The sequence below is a fragment of the Heterodontus francisci genome, chromosome 7, assembly GCF_036365525.1.
Source record: "Heterodontus francisci isolate sHetFra1 chromosome 7, sHetFra1.hap1, whole genome shotgun sequence".
Taxonomy (NCBI): domain Eukaryota; kingdom Metazoa; phylum Chordata; class Chondrichthyes; order Heterodontiformes; family Heterodontidae; genus Heterodontus; species Heterodontus francisci.
Window position 1 is genome coordinate 91057190 of NC_090377.1, and position 14429 is coordinate 91071618.

The window sequence follows — 14429 nt, forward strand, 5'->3', positions numbered from 1 at the left end:
GAAAATAGGATACTTAAAGCGCCCGTGAAGATTAATGTGCAGCAATAATCTTTGCAATTAGGGATGACCGTCATAAATCGTCCTTTCCAGCTTTCAGGGTGAGTGATGACTGTTCACTTTGCTATCTGACAACAATAACAGTGTGAATTTTGTAAACATTTCTTATGCCCCAGTTCTTTATTTTGTACCCATGTGTTTTGTTGCCACTAGTGAAAATAAGTGCATCGCTGTTACAAAGTAATACTATTTATACTGTGACAATATTAATTGAGTTGCCATTCTGGTGTTTAAACAAGCGCGGATATGTAGAAATTTTACAAGGCTAGGCTAAGCTAGTCCATCTGTGTACGTGTCTTGATAGATTCTGGCCACTGTACATGTTGTAATAGTTACTGAATTACTGTGTAAATTACATTGCAATTGTGGTTTGTATAGACTTTTTGCGGAATAATCTATTTATTCGCGTGTTTCTTCACAGATGAAATGGCTCATTGACTGGTATTCATGACAATTAACTAGGGGGATTTCACAGAAAGATAAAGCATATGGTAGAAAATAATTTTCAAATATCTGCGATGCTGCGCGAATGATCTGCATTGCTGTAAACAGGACAGACAGCTTTTCGACTGGACAGAAACGGAGCAGAGCGAGCGCTGAAGATTAACTGAGGTACTGAAAAAAAAAGACAAGCAGGAATATTTTCAACATTTCGTTTATGTTGATTGCACTATGGGCTGTTTTAAGTCAAAACACAAGTACGTGGTGCAGAATGTCAACACGGCAGAGCAAAAGGACAGTAAGCAGTGTGATGGGGCTGAGACTGTGATGGTTGAGCCCAATTCAGAGGACTCGCTGCTGGTGAACGCTGCGCTCCTGGATTACGCACAGCGCCTCTCCGAGGACATAGTCAACACAGCAGTGAAACAGTGGCTAGAAATCGAGAGTCGCTACAGAGACATTCCTTACATTGAAAGTGATGCGCCCTGAATCACCAGCGCTGGCAGCTCCCACTAGTGGGGGTGTATATGGGTAGGGTTGCGAAACAAGGAAGTCCTGCTTTCGACTCTGTAGTTCTAACGGCGGCCTGTGCCGGAACTGGTCTTTGCCTCTGTGCCCTTGATCTGTCACATCGTGGCCAAAGTACATATTTGAAAAGTAATTAGGAACCGAACTCAAATAATAAGCGAAAAACATTTTTAGCGCGGTATGGTCTATTGGACAATTTGAATTGGCTTTTTGTTTGCCAATATTCCCCCTCCCGCCCTAAAAGTACACACAATTCTGGGCATACCATTTGTGTGTTGATTTTAGGAGCTAGGCAGATTTTTAAGATTTATGTAAAAACAAATCCAGTAGTCATAGACTAGTTTGAGTTAGGCAAGGCAGATATTCAAAAGTTTAAATTGGCGTAAATTTAATGAAAGTGGCATTTTTTTTGTTTAGAAAAAGGACAGGATACCTCGCTTATCACAATGGCACCTGGGTTGAGCAATGATATATTTCAAGGCGATTTGTATGAATGTGGCGTGCGTTTACAAACACGGAAATTGCAAAACATTTTCCGTGAAGATGTTGATTGCAATAGGAACCTTTATGCAGTTCTGTGAAAATTCGAAGGGCTGCGCACATGCAATGACTGGGGAACAACAGTGAGCAAAAACATGACTTCCAAAACTCGATGCCAAACTGATACATAACCAGTAGAAAGAGAATTGATATTTTATTGCATCAATTTTCAAGGAGTAACCCAGTTGCGACACCAAGAACATGGTCATTCTTTAGAATTTAAAGGAAACTCACTTCAAATAAATAATTAACTTATTCAAGGACAAAATCTTCTGCCACGTGTCCCAAGTAACAGGCGCTTTTTTTTTTACATTTTAGAGGGAGGCAAAAGGCTCGCTGGAACAAATCAGATTCTATTGCCAAAACCCTGTCTCAAACTTTAGAATACAACCACAGCCAAGTTTACCACAACCATATAATCCTTTCGTTAATTCAGTACATGAAGGTGACAAAACCTGCAATACAAACAGTACATTGCTACAACACAGTAGCACATGGTTTAATCACTTCTTAGAGCATTGTGCTCTTGAGTATCAGTAGAAAATCAGTGTTGTGTTCAATTCTCGAACTTTGATGTTTACCTTCCATATGTGGGGGGAGAAAAGCCATGCAACTGACATCTCAGTTACACTGGTCTCAGATTGTTAAGTAACATCCCTCATAAGTGCTCCGTCTATTTCCTGTATGTATTTTTTCAGGTACGACACTGACATACAATGCATAACAATACATTAGAAGGAAAAAGAATTTTGATTTATATTGCACTGTTCACATCCTCAGGACAGACCCAAAGTGTTTCAAGGTCAATTTACTATTTTTGAAATGTAGTCACTTGTCTTGTGGGCAAAGACAGCAGCCAATTTTCGCACAGTTAAATCCCACAAATGACAATGGAATACACAGAATTAATTTGTTTTAGGGGTGTTGGGTTGAAGGATAAATGGCCGGGATAGCAGTCCTGGTCTTCTTTGTAAAATGTTGAAATACATCTGAACAGACAGAAGGGACCTTAGCTTACAGTCTCATCCAAAGGCCAACACTGAACACACTCAGTATTGCAATGAAGTGTCTGTCTTGAGTATATACTCAAATCCTGGAATAGGGCCGAGACCCAGGATCATCTGACTCAGAGGCGAGAATTATACCACTAAGCCAAGCTAACAGTTTGGTTTAAGAACAGTAAATATGTCAAGCTGAAAATTAACTGACAATATCATTCGTGATATAAAAGCAAAATACTGCAGATGCTGGAAATCTGAAATAAAAACAAGAAATACTGGAAATACTCAGCAGGTCTGGCAGCATCTGTGGAGTCAGAAGCAGAGTTAACATTTTATGTCAGTGACCCTTCTTCGGTCCCTTCTTCGGAAGAAGGGTCACTGACCCGAAATGTTAACTCTGCTTCTCTCTCCACAGATGCTGCCAGACCTGCTGAGTATTTCCAGCATTTCTTGTTTTTATATCATTAGTGATAATGGTCTTATGATATTCAAGGCATTCACATAACACTAAAATGGAACAGTCAAGACATTATCCCAGATCTAAGCTCACGGGCCAAGGCATTATGATACTCAGGTAACTTCATTTCAATAATGAGAATGAATGTAACTAAAATCATTTATTTATTCTTAATTTTATCTGACTTTACCATAAGAAATTCCTTCAGAGTATTACCTCTCTAAAATCCAGCTTAGAGTTAATTCTAAACAAAAGCAGTGTTGCCAAAGTGCACATTTCATTAGGAGTGAAGGAGTGAGAGCCATTTTAGCTAACCCCTTTTAGATGCTCATGTACATTCATTTGAAATTAGCTCACAATTGGGCTAAAATGCTATTGTTTAGTAAAATGGTACTCATCTCTTAAGGAACACCCAGCAAACTAATGGCTATTCAGAAATCAAGCATCAGAAATTTGAACTGAATATGCTAAATGGCCATATTTTCAGTATTTCAATTTCAGTCTGATGAGTCATTTGAACTGATAACACATGCAGTCTACTTTATTGTCTCTAGAAGCTTGCTTAAATAGACTTACATAAACCAGCCCAAAATATAGTAACAGATAGATAAACCAACCACACTTTAGAGAATGAAGTGCACTACAGTGAGCAAGTTAACCTCTCTTGCCAAAGTCAGAATCAAAATTATGAATATTTATTAATACACTTATGATAACATGATTAACAACTTAGAAGTACATAAGATACTTGAGGGAAGTGAGCCTTCCTTTTTAGTAGCATTCCTGTTTCTGAATCAAAAAGATGAACAGCTCCATTCCCATTCCAAACAGCCCTAGTGAGCGTAGACTAGAATATGATCTCTGAACACTGGGTTGACATCCATAGGGGTACTTAAAATCCACGCAGAGTGGCCACTGGCTCAATGGTCGTATTTCTGCCTCTGAGTAAGACGGAGTGGGTTTTTGCAGCACTCCAGACAGCCCTGCAGCATGGGCTTTGAATACTGGGTTGATGTCCAGCTAGGGTACTTGTGCCCGATATGTATGGGAGCCCACCCCATTATAAAAGGTTTGGTTGCAAGGCAGCTAGAAGGTACTCCAAAGGTAAAAACTATGAGAAAGGCAATGGGAAACCGCATCATTTGCTCTTCTCTAACACGTGGCTCAAGAAACCTTAAGTGTGACACTTGGGAGGGAATTTTATGCTCTCCCCTACGGTGAGGCTGGAGGCAGGGAGAGCATAAGATCATATGAGATGGTGGCAGAGGGGACCCTGCCACCTTCCTGCCTCTGCCAAAATTAAATTTGAGGTGGGAAGGCCTGTGAACGGCCTTCCCGCCCGAACTGCCAATTGAAGACCTTAACTGGGCAATTAATGCCCAACTAACAGCCTCATCCCACCGCTGCCATTAGCCATGCAGCGGGCAGCCCTGATGCCACGCAGGAAGCACAGCACGAAAAACTGTGGGCTGCTTTCCAGCTTTTGGGGGTTGGGAGGGAAGCGGGGGGGGGGGGGGGGTGGTCCCTCGTTAAAAGGCACTTAGTGCCTGAACGAGGAACCTGGTGACAGGAAGGGGGGCCCCTACTACCAACCCCCCCTAAACCCACCTCCCCCACAACACACACACCCGAGACCCCTGCCACCCTGACCTACCTGTGGCCTGTGTCCAGCGACGCTCCTGGACCTTGGGCAAGTGCTCCACTGGCAGCAGTCACCGCTTCCATGGTGGCGTTGCTCAGTGAAAGAGCTGCGAGCCTCCAACTGGCCGGCAGCTCTCCGAGGGCAGGACTTTCATTACCGGGGTCCCTGATTCCCTGGAAGGCCCACTGCTGTCCGCTTGAATGCCTAATTGGCACTAGATTTTGCAGACCTTCCACAGAAAAAGTGATGTGGAGTTCTCGGCATCGCTTTTCTGGATATCAAGGCCCCCGTGGCCAGCATAAAATCCCAGCCTTGAGCTACAACCTTCTCGAGGGCAGAACACCAGCATATGGACAGAAGGTACTTGAGCATATGATATTAACTTACAATTAGAAATCCTATGGGTCCAGAAGCATTTTCAAGTGCATCATAATAACTCAGCATCTGCTGAGTTCTACTAGAAAAAAATAAAATTGTACTTAAGTGGCCAAGATTGACAAAGTCAGCAAGGCTGCTTATGATTGGATCCCTTGTTGCACAGTTGTCAAGTTAACAGCTTTTAAAAACAAGTCTACCATATTGTCAATAAGTTCATAGGTACAACAATTTTATTCTTTGATCTCATAAAATCTCATACTCCCAAATCCACAGGAATGGAATTGGCTGTCTTGTCTTTCTTTGGATTGTTTGCATTACTTCCAGGGATGTCAGGAATCTCCAACCATAGATGTGGTATTCTTACCCTCCTGTGTCGTCTGTTATTTCAACATATAAAGGAGAATCAGTAGGTGTGTGTTTAGGGTTTGGGCTGTGAAACTCTGGGCTTTGTTAGCTTGGCAGGATATTGGATAAGCAGTCATAAATAATTAGCATGTGGTCCCTTGGTAAAACTTGAAACTTTTCCGTATGAGTATTTAGGTTTTCTAGAGGTCCCACAAATGATAGAAGAAACTTGAGGTGAAGAATAATGATTCAGTCCAGTGTACAAATCTGCAGATTCTGGGTTCAGTCTTCCCATTTTTGAGCCTCTTTGTTTTGCAACATATTCCATTCCTTAACAAAGAGAGCAATTAGTCAAAAGGTTCCAATTTCTGACAATAACACTCCCTGAACCAACAATCTATTCACAAGAGTGTAAGAGCACAATTAGTCAAGCTCATCTTCCAATTGTACATGCCTTTCACAGTCTTGATTTCTAAGCCAGCATTTAAATATCCCCATATGGAAATGTGCAGCAGCAACTTGAGATTTCAAACTGTAGTATTGTGGTTATCTTGCCTCTGATAGTCTCATCAAAATAGTGAATTGTTTTTCTATTTTATTGTACCTCATTAAGTGAAGTGTTTAATGACACAATCCAGAGGTAGCATTCATAGGCTCTTACAGAAAAGTTATTTCCTGAAATTCACACTTGGAATGCAAGAGTTTGTATAAATAAAATTGTTCAATAAAATAGAAATACAACTGTACAAATCAAAACTTTTGAACCCAATGAGTAAAAATAGACGCAGAGTTACGAAGAAAAACATGCTCTCTGGTGAAAAAGTGAGAGAAAAAGAATGGACAATGGCAATATATGCATGCGGGGGCCAAGGAAGGATGTACAGTATCCTGGCAAATATTTATACCTTAACTGACATCACTAAAAAGCAAAAGCAAAATACTGCAGATGCTGCAAATCAGAAATGAAAACAAAATACTGCAAATACTCAGCAGTTCAAGCAACATCAGGTCGATGACCTTTTATCAGAACCTCACTAAAACACAGATTGTCTGGTCAGCATCACTTTGCTGTTTGGAGGAATTGCTGTATGTGGGACCTTGCTGTGTTTCTTGCAAGTGACTACACTTAAAAAGTATTTTATTGGTTGAAATACATAATACAGACTTGCATTTATAATTGAACAGCCACTTTGGTTTTGGTCAAAGAATCTCTAAGGAATAGCATGGTTGATGTCATATGGGATATGGGTATGTGGAAGATATATGCTATATCAGTGTTTTTTTTTTAAGAACTACATTACGTTGCACTGGACAGCCGTGGTGCTATTTATCTAAAAGCAAAACTACCATGTCTATTGTCTTGCTAACTGGGATTACTGACTTAATGCCTATGAAAAGCCATTTTCACCTTTTCAATCCATGTTCACAGTATAATTCCATGATCAACAAATCTAATACTACTGGATTATCAAAAAAATTTTTTTTAACCAAAGCAGGAAAGTTGGCATTTTTGGCCTTGCCCTCTTAACAATTTGTACATTCATCTACACCTATTTTTGGTAACGTTAATGTCAATAAATTGTTTATTAGAACTGAGTCAATTAAACTAAAATTTACAGAAACGTAAAACCCAGAATGATTGCATTACTTGAAACTAATCTCCAAAGAATTCAGTCCTTACCATAAGTGTGGCAAATTAGTTCGCCATGTAATGATCTTTTTGAATGAGGCAGATTTATGCACAATTATCTTTACTGTTGTTAATAAATATTAATGCAACATTTTGATCAGCAAGTGAATTTTTAATTAGCTTGTATAAAAGTTGGAGATGTGTTAAAATTGAAATTTTGAGATGGTCAATTATAATGAAAAGTTAGTTGCACTCTTTCAAAGGGTTATGACGCTAAACTCTTAAAAAAAAAACTTTAGACAATACAAACTACAAATAATTGCAGAACGCAATGGCTAAGTCCAGGTTACAGATCCTGCTCTAACCAAGTGTACATCTTAGCTTTGGATATAGGCCAAACCGTAAAAAGGTATTGCTGTAGACCCATTCCAGTTCTGGTGTCATTCTATCATTAATGTAATAGTGCCTACATGAAAATATACAAACCGATATTGGTAACTATTTCCAACAGAAAAATTGCTTTGTCATTTTCAAAACACTCATACATTAAATGTAAAGCAGAAAGATAATTTGAAGGTTAGCTTTGTTCCAGAAATACAAATTATATCATACTTCAAATAGAAAGATAAATTAAAATATGTTACCTAATTTCATAGCTTACAGGTTAAAAACATTGTACTCTGGCCATATATCATGCACTGATCACTATCAAAAATGTTCTATTTGCTAAGGTACGATAGTCAATACTTCATTTTTTGATGCTAAGTTTATTGAAATTTCCACATGAAAATATTCCACATCTCCAGCCTTCCTGTTTATTAATGTTTCAACTCCATTTACTCTAATCGTGGATTCTTAGAAGTCTATGTTGGATAGTTTATTAAAGTTCTAATGTTTGTGCTTTTTGTAAATGCATTCCGTGAAATGATTTGCCATTTCTAATTTAATGTGTTTGTTAATGAAGCAAAGTGTTACACACAAAAAATGATTTCTTTTTTAACACTGTGGTTAGATATTCTTTACTTTTAAAATGAAGACATGATAAATGGCAAAGTCTTGTTTTTTATTACTTTTAAAATATCAATTTTGCTTAGGCTTTAATTTTTCAAAAGTGCAGTTTGGTTCACAGATTGAAGATTTGGTTGGTTTATTTTACCTGTGTAACCTATTCAGTAGTATTTTTGTTTTAGTTTTGTACTATAGCAATTTTAACCAAATGACTTATTTCCAAAGTTATTAAAATATGTAAGCTGTATTTTATGGTTTCATTTATTTGCCATTTAAGCAACTTATAAATTCCAGTTATTGTCATTGGAGCAATCACAGCACAAAGTTATTTCCAAAACTAATGTAGATAGGCCGACTAGAGGGGAGACTATGTTGGACTTGGTGCTTGGCAACGAAACAGGCCAGGTGGAAGATCTCTCGGTGGGAGAGCATTTCGGTGATAGTGATCACAACTCCCTGACCTTTACTATAGTCATGGAGAGGGACAGGAGCAGACGGGATGGGAAAATATTTAATTGGGGGAGGGGGAATTACAATGCTATTAGGCAGGAACTGGGAAGCATAAATTGGGAACAGATGTTCTCAGGGAAATGCACGACAGAAATGTGGAGGTTGTTTAGGGAGCACTTGCTGCGACTGCTGGATAGGTTTGTCCTGATGAGGCAGGGAAGGGATGGTAGGGTGAAGGAACCTTGGATGACAAGAGATGTGGAACAGCTAGTCAAGAGGAAGAAGGAAGCTTACTTAAGGTTGAGGAAGCAAGGATCAGACAGGGCTCCAGAGGGTTACAAGGTAGCCAGGAAGGAACTGAAGAATGGACTTAGGAGAGCTAGAAGGGGACATGAAAAAGTCTTGGCGGGTAGGATTAAGGAAAATCCCAAGGCGTTCTACACTTATGTGAGGAACAAGAGGATGGCCAGAGTGAGGGTCGGGCCGATCAGGGATAGTGGAGGGAACTTGTGCCTGGAGTCGGAGGAGGTAGGGGATGTCCTAAATGAATACTTTGCTTCAGTATTCACTGGTGAGAGGGACCTGGTCGTTTGTGAGGACAGCATGGAACAGGCTGATATGCTCGAACAGGTTGAGGTTAAGAGGGAGGATGTGCTGGAAATTTTGAATGACATGATGACAGATAAGTCCCCGGGGCCAGATGGGATATACCCAAGGATATTACGGGAAGCGAGGGAAGAGATTGCCGCGCCTTTGGCGATGATCGTTGCGTCTTCACTGTCCACTGGAGTAGTACCGGATGATTGGAGGGTGGCAAATGTTGTTCCCTTGTTCAAGAAAGGGAATAGGGATAACCCTGGGAATTATAGACCAGTCAGTCTTACGTTGGTAGTGGGCAAATTATTGGAGAGGATTCTGAGAGACAGGATTTATGATTATTTGGAAAAGCATGGTTTGATTAGAGACAGTCAGCATGGCTTTGTGAGGGGCAGGTCATGCCTCACAAGCCTTATTGAATTCTTTGAAGATGTGACAAAACACATTGATGAAGGAAGAGCAGTGGATGTGGTGTATATGGATTTTAGCAAGGCGTTTGATAAAGTTCCCCATGGTAGGCTTATTCAGAAAGTAAGGAGGCATGGGATTCAGGGAAAGTTGGCTGTCTGGATACAAAATTGGCTGGCCCATAGAAGTCAGAGGGTGGTAGTAGATGGAAAGTATTCAGCATGGAGCTCGGTGACCAGTGGTGTTCCACAAGGATCTGTTCTGGGACCTCTGCTCTTTGTGATTTTTATAAATGACTTGGATGAGGAAGTGGAAGGCTGGGTTAGCAAGTTTGCCGATGACACGAAGGTTGCTGGAGTTGTGGATAGTGTGGAAGGCTGCTTTAGGTTGCAACGGGACATTGACAGGATGCAGAGCTGGGCTGAGAAGTGGCAGATGGAGTTCAACCTGGAAAAGTGTGAAGTGATTCATTTTGGAAGGTCGAATTTGAATGCGGAATACAGGCTTAAAGACAGGATTCTTGGTAGTGTGGAGGAACAGAGGGATCTTGGGGTCCATGTTCATTGATCGCTCAAAGTTGCCACCCAAGTTGATAGGGTTGTTAAGAAGGCGTATGGTGTGTTGGCTTTCATTAACAGGGGGATTGAGTTTAAGAGCCGCGAGGTTATGCTGCAGCTCTATAAGGCTCTGGTTTGACCACACTTGGAATATTGTGTTCAGTTCTGGTCGCCTCATTATAGGAAGGATGTGGAAGCTTTAGAGAGGGTGCAGAGGAGATTTACCAGGATGCTGCCTGGACTGGAGGGCATGTCCTACGAAGAAAGATTGAGGGAGCTAGGGCTTTTCTCATTGGAGCGAAGAAGGATGAGAGGTGACTTGATAGAGGGGAACAAGATGATGAGAGGCATAGATAGAGTGGATAGTCAGAGACTTTTTCCCAGGGTGGAAAGGGCTATCACCAGGTGGCATAATTTTAAGGTGATTGGAGGAAGGTTTCGGGGAGATGTCAGAGGTAGGTTCTTTACACAGAGAGTGGTGGGTGCGTGGAATGCGCTGCCAGCGGTGGTAGTAGAAGCAGATACATTAGGGGCATTTAAGCGACTCTTGGATAGGTACATGGATGATAGTAGAATGAAGGGTAGATAGTTAGTTTGATCTTAGAGTAGGTTAAAGGTTCGGCACAACATCGTGGGCCGAAGGGCCTGTACTGTGATGTACTGTTCTATGTTCTATGTTCTAATTGTGACATCCATAACTATGACTACTGAGTTTACTTTCATTTACTGTAGAGATCACAGCATTCCTAAGAATTACAACTATTACAAACACCAGATTCCATTGAATAACCAGAGTAATAAATATAGAAAGTTAAAAATTGGGGAATTCAACACTACTGAGCAGGGGCAGTGCTTTATAACGTCCAAATAGGTCAATTTCTGTGCTTTTTAAATATGGGAAACTGAAATTGTAACCATTGTTTTTGGGAAGTGCATTCGACAGCATCATTCATTTTTAAAAATAAAAACTGCTAACCTTTGGTTTGACTTATGATGCACGAAAGAACTCTTGTATGAACTGGACCTGGCCTCAGGATTCATTCATATGGGGGGGGGGGGGGTGGTGGGGAGGTCGACAACAGCAGATAAAACTCAACAAATTAGATTTATGCTTCCCATTAAAGTTGTATGGCTTCATTTCAAAAAACCTTGATCCTGGATCGCCTTTAGAGAAAAACACATTCCTAGGATAAGCTTAGTTTGAGCAAGTTTACAAAGAAGGCAATTGAAGGCGAAGAGTTTAAAAGTAGCTTGACAAAAACTCACCTCCAGTCTCTATTAAAATAAACTGCTTGGGATGTATTTCTGAGGAGATGTCAATGTTGGTTTAGTCTGTGAGACATTATATTGCACTATTTTTGTTGCAAACTATCCTCAGTAGAGAATTACTATGGTTGGTTGACTTTTTCCCATGTCTGTAAGTATCCATATATAAACTTTTCCTTTCCAATGTTTGGCAAATTCAAAGAGAATGGCTTGATATATTTATATTTATACTATAAATGTTGCATATTTAAACATGACTTATTTTAACCTCGACTTTAATGGTTCATTCACCTTAAATCTAAACAAGACAGTCTTCGCCATCCTGAAGATTCTGACTCTACTCTTCTCCATGGAGACTTGTTTTAGCCCTCTCTTATAGGCCGGGAAGTGCTCAATTGAGGAAACCAAGAAATTGGCATCATGATAGCATGAATGCTGATTAGATGGCATTCCAGCCAGAAAAACAGCTGATACCAGCTGAGAACACAGCACGGAAAAAAAAAATCAACATTTTAAGTTTGTGTATCTTTTAGATAGGAGGTTTCTTTTTACTTTAAATACTAATTTTTCATCATATGGAGTCAACAACTACATTAACATTGTAGCATGTGACAAGCAGGATGCGAGAAGGCAAACTAGATGGAGCGTGGCCCTTTTTCATCTAGCAATACCTGTGTTCCTATGTACTGAAGACACCTCTCCCTCCTCTGTACCATCTTCAACAGCTAGAAAACAGATCCAACAAAAACATTTGGAAATAGTCAAATACACTATAAGTTAAAAATCTAATTCAGCACAAGAAAAATGAAAGAAGGGATGCAAAAGGGGTTGGGTACTTAAGAACTTAAACTCAAACTCTTGCTCTCAATGCATCTTCTTATCATTGCCACTATGAATACTGTGAGAACAGAATTTTTAAGAACAAAATAATATGGGGACATTTAAGATGAAATAATTAATCAATCATGTATCGCTAACAAGCTAGCTTTGGAGCTGCAGAGACAGCTTATCAGTAATTAATAGTAGCCCATTCAGTGCTGTAGGGACAGCTTATCAGTAGAAATAGACTAACCAGCTAAAACCTAGCAGGACAGCTGTAGCTGTTGAAGACTAACCCTTTGTATGACAATCAGCCCAACGTTCCCAGGGAGATAGGGGAATAAAAAACTGCTTGAGGGAGAGGTGACAAGGCAGTGCCCCAATCAGGCCCTAACACCAAGAAACTGCAGAGTTTGTAAACCAATTGGGAACATAAAGGGGGTGTCACTGATTTGTAAGAAGAACTATAAGAAAGGCTTGAATTCCCTCCTCCAGCACAGAGGAAGAGGGAGGAGAGCCCAGGTGTTGTTGTTGTTGTACGCTTTGCTGATGATGTAACCACTAAATACTTCAATAAAGTTTCTTAAAGCTACAGTCGGACTTTGTCTCTTTTCGTATAACCTATGAGAACATAGAAAATTGAGATCCAACAACTTGGCGTAGTCGGCAGGATCGCTGGAGGATAGAGACCAAAGCATTGGACATCGGACCGTCATCGGGCCCCAGAGGTAAGGACTCCTCTTTGTTTTAAAAGTCCTTGGCCGTTGTCTAAGCTCGGTATTCCACCAAACGATCCCGAACCTTTTTGTTCAGTAACTTGAGTCCATTCGGGGGAAGTACGGAAGATGGAAACGCCATATTTAGATGCCTGATTCGGTGGTATTCGGCGTAATACCGGCCCACGGGCTTCGATGGAAGCTCCATCGGCTTGAGTTTATCTGTAGAAATATCTGGTTATACCAACCCTACGGCATTGATAAAATGACCAACGAAGACAACCGACAGTTACCAACTACTGTCAAAGGTGGGCGGGCCCCACCTGACGTTCCCGAAGATGAAATACTTCGGCAGTTAAAAGAATATGTAGAGCAACAGTTTAATTTGACCGAAACATACACAGACATTGGGCAAAAATATGGCACCACAACGGGACAGTGGTCCCTTGATGATATAGAGAGAGTCTGGGGAAAAACAACCCGTTTAAAGGATAGAGAACGGACCCAATGGTCCCTAGTCATCATGGGACAGATCCGACAGCGTAATGAAATTATCCAACAAGCTCAACGCGACCGCGACCTAAGTAATGCGAAGGACCAATTGAAGGCGGTCTGCGAACAATTGAAAAATTAAAGTGGAACAGCTAGAAGCTGCCCATAAAAAGCTAGAAATTGGAAATAAAGAACTTAAAAGACAACTACAGGACAAACGAGCGATCCAATTGAAGGGACCGCTTTACGGACACCAACCACCACCACCGACTAACATATATCCGAGTTTGAAGACGTTACAAAAAGAACAACACCTACTGCAACTGCGTGATGCAGGTCTAGCAGAGGACGAATCCTCCAGTGAAGAAAGTGATACTGATGATGGTTTGCCTTTCCCGCGACTAGCTCCCCAACAACAGAAATGCATTAAGGTAAAGCAGGAAAAGACGACTGTGGACAGTAACGAGGTCACAACGGCCCAGCACAACACCTACTGGTTGCATATCCTGGCGGATCCTGAGAAGATTGACAAGTAGTCCAAAGAATTGCCTGACCCAAAGAAGGGGGGTCAGAAGACGTGGGAACAACTGGAACGTCTGAAGGGAATTTACCACCTCCACCCATGGGACAGGGTACAGATTTTGACTGTGATGGTGCCCGGGAGAGCAGCGAAAAAACTGAACAGAGAGGTCAAAATTGCTTTGGGCGTGGAAGAACAAAAACTAGATGCCGGATGGATTGCGATTAGCCAGTGGTTGCGAGCATTCTGTCCTGCAAAGACGGATTGGAATAAAATCACAGCCTGTCAGCAAAAAGGTACCGAAGAGGTGCGGGAGTATGAAGAGAGGTTTCGATCTGTTTGGCTGGAACACTCGGGGGTAACGGACATTGCTCCGGAGGAGCTGGACGATACCAGTTTTGTGCCCTTGAAGTTAGCCTTTATTGCTGGACTAAAACCAGAATTATCCAAGATGTTGAAGGTAACCTTACCAGAGTGGGAAGGTGCAGGAGTAAAGTACGCGCAGTTAATTGATCGATACAGTCAGCTGGACAGGGACATGGGAGCAAAACTCCGAGTTATGCAGACAGGTCAGATA